Raw genomic sequence first — 11,283 nt, 5'->3', positions numbered from 1 at the left:
GTGGGGTACAGTGCCACAGAGTCCACCTTCCAAAGCGGCCATTTTCTCCAGGTGAACGGATCCCTGTCGCCTGGAGATTGGTTGTAACAGTGGGAGATCTCTGGCCACCACCACTCAGACCGGCAACGGCTCTCCAGGGTCTCAGGCAGTGGTTTTCCACATCACCTACTTGCCTGGTCCCTTTAACCGGAGATCTGTTGTGCCTGAATCTATCTCCGCCTGAAGATCCCCCTCCAGTTTTGTGTTCATTATGTATGAAGTTCTTTTGACATTGGGGGGGGGGGCAGGCAAGGTGCTTCCAGTGTGCGAGAGTAGTGTGAGCAGAGCCAGCATGGTGTAGTGGTTAAGAGCGGTGGACTCTAATGTGGAAAACCGGGTTTGATTCCCCAGTCCTCCACACGAGCAGCAGACTCTAATTTGGTGAACCAGGTTGGTTTCCCCACTCCTACACATAAAGCCAGCTGGGTGTCCTTGGGCTAGTCACAGTTCTCTCCAAACTCTCTCAACCCCACCTACCTCACAAGGTGTCTATTGTGGGGAGAGGAAGGGAAGGAGATTGTGAGCCGGTTTGATTCTCCTTAAAAGGTAGAGAAAGTCGGCATGTAAAAACCAACTCTTCCTCTTCTTCTGGAGAATAATAGCGGCTTGTGTGTGTAAAGTGCCATCAAGTCGCAGCCGACTTATGGCGACCCCTTTTTGGTGTTTTTGTGGTAAGAGACTTACAGAGGTGGTTTGCCAGTGCCTTCCTCTGCACAGCAACCCTGGTATTCCTTGGTTATCTCCCATCCAAATACTAACCAGGGCTGACCCTGCTTAGCTTCTGAGATGTGACGAGATCAGGCTAGCCTGGGCCATCCAGGTCAGGGCAATAGCGGCTTACTGTTCTAATAAAACCTCTGGCATGCATTCTTTTAAATGCGAGGAGACCTTGTCTGGGGCCCTGCGGTGGGTCATGACAGTCCGTCTCCCGTTGTAATCAGTGGGACTTAAAAAGTGCTTAAAGCCAGCCAGAATGTGCCTGAAGTGTATTGAACTGGAAGAGGTGGAGAGGTACCAGCTGTGATCATTTGCAGTCGAGAGGTAAGGAGACGGGAACGAACAGGTTGAGTAAGTTGCCTTGGGGTTTTGAGATGCAGCGAATTCCGCAAGTCTGACCTTCCACAAGTCTGACCCAGCTCTTCTGAACCTGCAATTCTTTTCAAAGGGTCACAGTCAAAAGGTTGCATACCTGTTGTTTAAGTGGGCAATTGGACAGTGACCCTAAAGTACAGGATCTTGGTTGTGAAAGGGGGAAAATGCATTCCTTTAAAAAGGATTAGTGATACATCTAATAAACTGTCCCAATTTTCAACCGCTTGGTGTTCCATAAGGTTGCTCCTGGGGCTCCTTTGATTAACTACTCCAGTAATTAGCTTCTTTACAAGCATCTTCATAAGTCTTTTCCTAGAGAGAAGGGAAAATGAAACCTTGGTTGCAGCGGAGGCAACTGCGCAAACAGAGATTACCATATACCGATTTCAATTTGAGATTGCTCTGGACTTTTTAAATAGCTTGTTTTGTTGGTTTCTTCCCCCACTCCCACCCCCATTAATATTGAATTACATTTCCACCCTTTTCCTTAACTTAGGACACGGTAATGAAAGTTGTCCCATGGCATTACGGTGATTTTAATTGAACTGTAACCCTTTGCAGAGCTGTCTGTATTCCTTTAGGTTGAAATTGCATCAAACAATCAAGCCAATAATTGTCTCTTTGGCTTCAAAATGCTCTCCTAATGCCTGGCTCACAGTGACTTCAAGTTAAGGCTGATGGCAGTCACCACTTTATTTATTGGTTGGTTTCGATGCATTTATATACTGCCTTTCTGACATTACATTTCAGAAGGAAAAAGGGACAGGCAGGGTTGAATGAACAGTTTCTCAGCTCAGACTGATCTAGAGTTACCAATTTCCAGGTGGGGACTGGAGATATCCTAGAATTACAACTTATTTCCAGACATAGATTCCCTGGAGAAATGTTTGCTTTGAAGGGTGGCATTATATCCCACTGAGGTCCCTCCCCTTGTCAAATTCTGCTGTCCCTAGGTTGCACCCCCAAAAGCCAGAAATTTCTTAACCCGGGGTTGACAACCCTTGCCTAACTTACCGCACAGGGTTGTTGTGAGGATAGGAGGAAGGGAAGTCCATGTATACCACCTTGCAGGAGTGTAATAAAAACATTCTTTTAAAATGGAAGTGAGATTCAATAAGGCATTTTTTTAAAAGATATTTTATTCAATAAGGCATTTTAAGGCATTGTGTGTGAAAATGCTCTTTAGTAGTATGGTTTTCATATCAGACCATCATGTGGTGAGAGAAGGGTCACCCTCAAGAATAGCGCTGAGACAAGATGCTTTGAGCCTTAACTTATGTAGGACTTTGGACAAAATGGGTCCTTCTTCTCATTATGTCCTTTCTAGGAACTAAGAGAGTTTTCCACTTTCACTAGAAATGGGTGGGGTTTAAGGAGGGGAGGGACTTCAGTGGGGTACAGTGCCACAGAGTCCACCTTCCAAAGCGGCCATTTTCTCCAGGGGACCTGATCTCTGTCACCTGGAGATTGGTTGTAATAGCAGGAGATCTCTGGCCACCACCTGGAAGATGGCAACCCTAGCGATGAGGGCATTTCACAGGCAGCCCCGGTCTTGATAACCTCACTGGAAGAGGATCAATGGAAACCAGAAGTTATGTCATCACTAGGAAACAGTGAGGAAATCACAATACCCAGGCTGGGAGAGTATAGAATCCCTCCTCAACTTTGTAAGTACAGAAACCCTCTTGAGGCTTGGACGTGACCCACCTAGGACTGCTGTTTTGCTGGCTCCTGAGTCCCTAACTGCCGGTAGCTTTGCAGACGCTCGCAGAGCGCAGTTCCATGTCACACAGACTTTCAGCTGCTGATCTCTGTTGATCAGGCAGTGATGACACAAGAGCAACCCAGGTAGGGCTGCCAACCTCCAGGTAGTAGCTGGAGATCTCCAGCCGATAGAGATCAGCTCCCCTGGAGAAAATGGCCGCTTTGGCCATTGGACTCTATAGCATTGAAGTCCCTCCCCTCCCCAAACCTTGCCCTCTTCCCCCAAAAACCTTCCACCAGTGATGAAGAGGGACCTGGTGGCAACCCTAAACCCAGGTCTACTGTTTTGGTCAGTCCCTTCTATGGTAATGCAGGGCAGAATTCTGAATATACCATACTCAGACAGGATCTGCCCTTGCTCTTCTGGCTCTATTGACTCATTAGCCCAGGCCCTTTTGGAAGGCCGCTTTGACGAGGAACTTCGATCGCACTATATTTCCCCCCTTTTAATATACAAATCCAATGCCTCTGTGACTGACATAATGCCTTTTTTACTAAGTGATAGGGACCCCAAGTCTACATTGTCAGTGGCAAGATTTGTTTCAGTCCTTATATCCCTCCAACACTAGATCTATGCTGCTCAAGATCAATTGATCAAGGAGCTTCTAAGGGATAAAAGGAAAGGAAAGGTTTTGGTCAGTTGGCAGCCTTAGGACCAACCTTAGTGGAAGCCCCCCCCTCCTTCAAACTGTCGAGCAGAAATTATTCTCATTCTCGGAACAGAAGCTAAGATTCCCGCAGCGAGCACCCTAGACTGTTCTGGATTCTCAGGATTGTGTTGAGACCCGCTGTTTACATTGCGGAGTTCCCTCTGCAAGGCAGCCCCAGGAGGGTGTTTGAAACAGGAAGGGCGTGTTTGAGACTCAGCGGAGGCCTGGCCTGAGTAGCAGGAGCTCCCCATTGTCTGCAGGCGCTGAGCTCCCTTCGCCTGCTGGGTTGGGCTGGTTCAGTCCCTCACCTTCCTCCCGGGTTGTGCTGGCAGGGAGGCAGCGTGCCCTCCTCTGCGCGCGTGAAAATGCCTCTGATCTGGCAGGCAGGCTCTCCTGCTGCGAGCTTTGGAGCAGATGCCTTTCTATTGAATTAGTTCTCTCTGCATCCAAATGGGGGCATAATTAGGTTTCCATTAGCCAAGGATGATGGATAACATCTGGATGTCCCAGGCAGGCCAAGGGGTGGAGGGGAACAGGGGCCCTTTTGGCATTCTTCGGCTGGCTTCAGTTAATTGGTTTTTACTTCTCCCGCCCTCATCTTTGTTCACAAAAAGTGATCTTCCTACACATGGAAGCTTGAGTTTCATCCTGTCTACCCGGCACCACCCCTTATAGGGTGCTGAGCCTGAAATATTTTGGTAGCCGAGTTGCAAGATGCAAATCGTCTTATCAATTAAGCATGGCATCTGGTTCAGTGAATCTCCAGCATGAGCCCCATTGAATGGAGGGAGGGAAGAACTACACCAAGTTTTTGTTGGCAGGGTTTCGTTGCTGGAGAGCCAGTGTGGTGTAGTGGTTAAGAGCAGTGGTTTGGATCGGTGGAGTCTGATCTGGAGAACCGGGTTTGATTCGCCACTCTTCCACATGAGCTGCGGAGGCTAATCTGGTGAACTGGGTTGGTTTCCCAACTCCTACACATGAAGCCAGCTGGATGATTCTGGGCAAATCACAGCTCTCTTAGAGCTCTTTCAGCCCCACCTACCTCACAGGCTGTCTGTTGTGGGGAGGGGAAGGGAAGGTGATTGTAAGCCGGTTTGATTCTCCCTTAAGTTGTAGAGAAAGTCAGCATATAAAAACCAACTCTTCCTCCTCTTCTTCTTTTATTTATTCGCTGTTTTTCAATTTTTGACTGTTGACGCTGCTGTATTCCCTTGCTTCTTAAAACAGTTTTATTGCATTTAATTGTATGCTAGGAATCCACTTTGAGTGTAGGAAGAAGGGGGAGCACGTCTTAAATAAATGCAAAGGTCTTGCTCTATGTTCATGCATTTCAGTTGACTTGCACAAAAAACCTTCCTGGTGAATCAGGACAAGAGGCCTAAAGTTGAATATACAACGCTGAGTTATACTCAGCTGGACCATTAGCTGTCTACCTAATGCATTCTGCTGTCACCGGCAGTGGCTCTCCAAGGTCTCGGGCAGAAGGTTTTCCCCAGCCCTGCTGAGTGGAAGATACTGCACTGCAAAGCATGAGCCCATGAAGTTGCCGTATACTGAATCTGACCATTGGTCCATCACAATCAGTGTCATCTACTCAGACTGGCAGCAGCTGTCCAGGGTCTTAGAGAGAGGTCTTTCATATCATCTACTCCCTGATGCTTTTAGCTGGAGATGCCGGTGATTGAACCTGGGACCTTCTGCATGCCAAGCAGATGCTCCACCACAGAACCACAGCCCTTCCAATCTGTGACGGAGCTACAGGCCCTTCCTTGCATATGCTGTGTTCCCGGCATGCCAAAGCAAGGCCTTTTTGTGCTATGGCCCTAGAGGTTTGGGATGTTCTTCTATTGAACTTGCATATGATTCCTTCCCTGCTTTCTTTCTGGAGGCAGGGCCGTCAAGATGGAGCATTTGCTGAGAACCTCATCAGCTACCTCCAGGAACAAGGGGTTTCTCTCAAAGGCCCATGTGACATCACAGTCTCCCCTTCCAAGCGGTGACTATTTTACATTCTTTTTAGTCTTGCTGCTGCTGTCCCTCTAAGTGATGAGCTCTATTTCTTCCTCCTGCATAGTGTATTTAGTGGTGGGGCACTACAGGGCATCTTGTCCGGTCCCACTTGTATCTGGGAGACCCATGTTTGAATCTCCACTCCTGCTATGGAAGCTCGCTGGGTGACCTTGGGCCAGTCACAGTCTCTCAGCCTAACCCACCTCACAGGGTTGTTGTGAGGATAAAATGGACGAGAGGAGAATGATGTAAGTCAGCCACTTGGGGTTCCCACTGGAGAAAAAGACGGGGTATTAATTAATTAAAAGATGGGGTATTAATGAATTAATTAATTCATGTGGCGTCTCCTTCAAAATGTTTATGCCATTGTGGAGCATCTGGTTTTGAATAGCAACATTCAGTCCCCTCTCCCTTCCCTGCGTTACCCCGAGACAAACTGAGGCTATAGGAGCCTGCAGTTTTGCATTTGATGGAGGTACGGAGATGCGTGGCTTGTCTGTATATGGGGGCTTGGATGCAAGTTCCCTAGTCCAACACTCTGACCACAACACTGCACTGTTGGCTATTGCTCAGCCCATTCTGAGCTCCCCCCCCCCACTCCCGAGACTCTGACTATCAGTTGAGGCCCCAAACAAGAGTCTGCAAGCACCAAGGCACATTTATTTGGGGTGACGGTTTTACAAAAAAAAAAAAAACCCTCCAAATTAGCTATTTGTCGATGTCAAGATGTCAAGAGTTCAGCAGGCGTTGAAGAAATTTTTCTTTTCTTTTGCAAGCTTCAATGAGAAAGTAACTCCTAAGACCCCCCCCCCCCTTTGACATTCTATCCTGGCCGGCACTGCAGGGTTCAGTAAACTTCTTCACTTCTTGAGGATGACGTAAAGTTCATAAGTCAAAGCAGAGCCTGCACAAGGCATCGGTTCACTCAGCTGGAAGCAGAAATCACTTCCAATTAGCACATTCCTGTTAAGCTGTTCAGTGATTGATATCTTAAAATGAAAAAGGGCTGGAACTGTGCATGCAGCTTGCTCCTGTGCGCATGTACTTAGAAGCAAGCCCCATTGAATTCAGCGGGTGTTAAGCATATTTCACCCTGCGTACCATCAGAGTGGTAAGCTGCAGTACTGCAGTCCAAGCTCTGCTCATGACCTGAGTCTGATCCCGACAGAAGTCAGTTTCAAGTAGGCGGCTCAAGGTTGATTCAGCCTTCCATCCCTCTGAGGTCGGTAAAGTGAGTACCCAGCTTGCTGGGGGTAAAGCGTAGACGACTAGGGAAGGCACTGGCAAACCACCCCGTAAACATAGTCTGCCTAGTAAATGTCGGGATGTGATGTCACTCCATGGGTCAGGAATGACCCGGTGCTTGCACAGGGGACTACCTTTATTTTTTACCATCAGGTTAAGCTGAAGTCCTCTGTAGACTTAAAAGTTTAAGACTGCTGAAGGAGGTTGCAAGGATGAGGTGCTATGTATTCCCCCCCCCCTTAGGAGCTTAGTGGATCATACATGCACAGAAATGGGCTCTGCATGTTTTGCTGCTCTTCAGAGTACTTCCACATACGTTGAGGTTTGTGTGATGGGTCAGGAGCAGCGTCAGTGAGGGGGAAGGTAAAGGTAGTCCCCTGTACAAGCACCAAGTCATTACTGACCCTTAGGGCGACTTCACATCGCAACGCTCACTAGCCATACTATGTTTCCGGGGTGGTTTGCCAGTGCCTTCCCCAGTCGTCTACAGTACTCATTTTACCGACCTCGGAAGGATGGAAGGCTGAGTCAACCTTGAGCGGCTGCCTGAAACCAACTTCCGTTGGGATCGAACTCAGGTCGTGAGCAGAACTTGGACTGCAGTACTGCAGCTTACCACAGGGCAGACAGGAGGGCTATTTGGCCTGGGTCTCAAAGGGCCCTTCAGTTTTAAATGGTGGTTTAATTTTTTGGCATTCGAGAAGTTGTGGAATGTGGTTTTATGTGGATCATGTGTTGTCGTTATGTTTTTTTCCCATATGGCTTCTGAAGCTGGGCATGGCCTGGGTCTCTCTTGATCTCTGAGATGACCTGGCCAGGAGTCCAGGAAAGGTGCTGTGTGTGTGGTCAGTCTTCTTTTCCTGCATGTGCATGTCTGGTGGCTTTGTCCTACCACTGAAAACTGGTTCTCAAGTTCCAGAAAGGTTGCCCATGTTACTTCTCTGAAAGTTTTGTGATGTGCAAGCATAGTGGAGAGCGGAAGGGTCAGTTGATTTCCTTCGGCCATTTATGCGTGGGAGGTTTTGCCTTGGATTTGCCACTCTTTAGATGCACATTTTCCCCATCCAAATTCTCAAAACTCAGCAGTAAGACCCCCACCCCCCCATGCAGAGTTTTGAGAATTCAGATGGGGAAAATGTACATCCAGAGAATGGCAAATCCAAGGCAAAACCTCCCATGCATAAGGTTTCCTCTAATGGGGCAACCTGAGAGCTCTCGGCCCAAAGCACCATCCTTTTTTTGGTGGGGGGCTTTAAGTAAACCTTCTGGGACTGAAGAGACCAGGATTCTGCAGAGGCTCCCTAACTTGGTCTGAAAGGGGCAGATTTGCATATGCAAATTGCCAGGACTGGTCCTTTAGATCTGGCTTTCCCTTTTTTCCTCCTTCTCATTTACCCTTTCTTCTTCTTCTTCTTTTTTTTTTTGATCAGGTGAAAAAAGAGAACTCTTGATCAAGAACAGACTTTGTGTATATATATCTGTGTATGTGTGTGCGTGTAGCGTTACCATGGAAATGAGGAACAATTACAAAGACTGAGGAATGATGTCAAACATCAGATCCACTGTACTTGAGAAAGTGCAGGTAGGGAGGGGGGATGATAAAAAGGTGTGCTTGCAATCCTCGATTTTTCCCTTCTGCTGCAGATCTGTCAACTGAGTTCAGAATCAAGCAGCTGTTCTTTCTCCTGGGGGGCAGCCCCTGTGGAAACCAAGGCTTGCCAAAAAGGGGTGTGGTGTGGTATGTAAGGGCTGGGGTGTTGCACTTGTCTTTCGACAAGGCCTGGCTTTGAAAGCCTGCTTCCCCGTTACATTCAAGCAGGGGTGAGAAGGTCTCTTAGCCTTGCCTCGCACTGACAGTGCAATCCTAAAGATTCCCCTCCTCTCAACCCTTGTTTTTGGCCCTATCCATTCTAATCCATGATGGTGATGGTAAAATGCAAATGTTAATCCAGATTAGAACCACCCAGCCTATACTTCACTCCAGTCTAAAACCATTGAAATTAATGGGCTCAGATTGGAGTAACTCTCTTTAGGATTGCACTGTGGAAGAAAGCAGGAGGCCAGTGACGTTTTGGTCAGGGTAAGGTGGACGGAAGGGAGGTGTGAATATGTAATCAGAACTGTTGCTGGAGTGGGAGGGAGGTGCCATGCCACTATCCTGATAGCAGGAGTTATGTTTTTTAAAATGGACCTTGATCTTAGAGGGCAGGGGTGGCCCCATAGATCCAGGCATTACAATGCTCCACAAGTCCGCATTGGTGATGATCCTAATAAACCAAGACTATCTGGAAGTGATCATCATTGGTGATGATCCTAGTCCACAATAAACCAAGACTATTTGGAAGTTATGTCATCGGCACCTTACATTCTTTGTTCCTTCCCCCCTCCCTTTGTTAGAGTGGCATCCCCCCTCCCCTCAAGCCTTGTTTTTGGCCCTATCTATCCTAATCCGTATTGGGGATGGTCAAATGCAATTGTTAATCTAGATTAAAACCACCAGCCTATACACACCTAGTAAAACCGGTTAAACTCAAGGGGGGGTATTTTCAAATTTCTAAACCATACTTCCTGGGGAGTAAGCCCCCCTGAGCCCTGTGTGGTTTACTTATGAGTAACCAGTCACTGCCTCAGCCTGCATCAAGCAGGTCCAGGGACCTGGGACATCCCTTGGGGGCTGCCAGAGGAAGAAAAGAAGTCCTACCGAGCTCAATGGGGGCTTCCATTGGGAGGGGCCGTGGCTCAGTGGTAGAGCATCTGCTTGGCATGCAGAAGGTCCCAGGGTCAATCCCCGACACCTCCAGTTAAAGGGACCCGACAGGTAGATGATGTGAAAGACCCCTGCCTGAGACCCCGGAGAGCCATGGGGAGGGGTTGTGGCTCAGTGGAAGAGCATCTGGTTGGCATGGTCCCAGGACTAGGAAGGTAGGTGATGTGAAAGACCCCTGCCTGACACCTTGGAGAGCCGCTGCTGGCCGGAGTAGACAATACTGACTTTGATGGACCAAGGGTCTGGTTCAGTAGAAGGCAGCTTCATGTGTCCCATGCCAGGGAAGGCAGGGCCGCTTGGGCTGCCCCCACCCCCAGGTGGGAGCAGCAGCCAGGTGGAGCGCCTTCTGGGGTGGGGTGGGGGCGGGAAGGGGCCGGCCTCCCCTCCTCTCCCGGCCCCCGGGTCTGGGGAAGGGAGTCGGCCGCCGGTCCCCCCCACCCACCCCCCCGGCGGGGCGTGGAGCTGACGCGCGTCTATAAAAGGCAGCCTGACGAGGCGGCGGCGAGGCGGCCCCGTCGCCGGCTGCGCCCCCCCTGGTTGGCCGTCGGGCGGGCTTCGGCGCGCATAAAGGCGGCCGGGCGAGGGAGCGGAGGGCGCAGCTCGGCTCCGACGCCCACCGGCCGGCCGGGCTCGATCCGGTCTCCCCCCGCCCCGGCGGGCAGCGGAGGAGCAGCAGCCGCGGAGGGGCGGGGAAGGGAAGCGGGTCCCCAAACTCTGCCTGGGAGAAGAGGGGTCTGCATCGGGAGAGGAGGCGGACAGGCGCCTAGGGCGAGCCCGCCGCCCCCCCCCCAAAGGACTCGACGGAGGCGGACGCCGGCCGGCAGCAGGTGAGCGGGACGTCCCGCAGAGTTAGGGAGGAGGGTTTTCTTGGGGGGGGGGGGAATAGGTTCCGAGGCTCAAGATCGCACAGCGTTTTCTTTCCCACCCCCACCCCCACCCCCACCCAGTTTGGAAGTCCTGCCCCTAAGCTTCAGCGGCAGAAAGTCAAGAGCGCCCTTATTATCAATAGGGTTCCGGGTATATCCATGAAGCTGCCTTATACTGAATCAGCCCCCTGGTCCATCAAAGTCAGTATTGTCTACTCAGACCGGCAGCGGCTCTCCAGGGTCTCAGGGTCTTTCCCATCACCCACTTGCCTGATCCCTTTAACTGAAGGTGCTGGGGATTGAACCTGGGACCCTTTGTGTGCCAAACAGAGGCTCTACCACTGAGCCACAGCCCCTCCTCAAGTCAGTATTGTCTACTCAGACCGGCAGCGGCTCTCCAGGGTCTCAGGCGGAGGTCTTTCACATCACCTACTTGCCTAGTCCCTTTAACTGGAGAGGCCGGGGGCTGAAGCTGGGACCTTCTGCGTGCCAAGCAGATGCTCTACCCTTGGTACATGCTCAGAGGCGCTCGTGATTTGCTGCGGCTGGGCGACTGGAGTGTCTGTGTTTGGGGGTGGGGGTCCTCGGTCTTGGAGAAGGGCAAACTTTGCTGCGGGACAGGAGCCGGGTTCGAAGGCGACCGAGGAAAGGGAGGGGAGGAGGACCGCGGCGCGACCCCGGCGCTTGGGGGTCCTCTCTTGCCCGCCTTCGGGGTTTGCGCTCCCGCAAAGGCTCCTTCAGCTCCTCCGGAGGCGGACGAACCCGCCCGATCGCAGCTCAGCAGCGTCCTCCACCCGCAGCCTGTCTTGGGTCAAAGCCGGGCAGGGTGGTGGCGCTTTCACACATGCCA

The sequence above is a fragment of the Euleptes europaea genome, chromosome 13 (assembly GCF_029931775.1).
Source record: "Euleptes europaea isolate rEulEur1 chromosome 13, rEulEur1.hap1, whole genome shotgun sequence".
Taxonomy (NCBI): Eukaryota; Metazoa; Chordata; class Lepidosauria; order Squamata; family Sphaerodactylidae; genus Euleptes; species Euleptes europaea.
The sequence above is the reverse complement of the archived record's forward strand: the minus strand, read 5'-3'. Positions refer to the sequence as shown.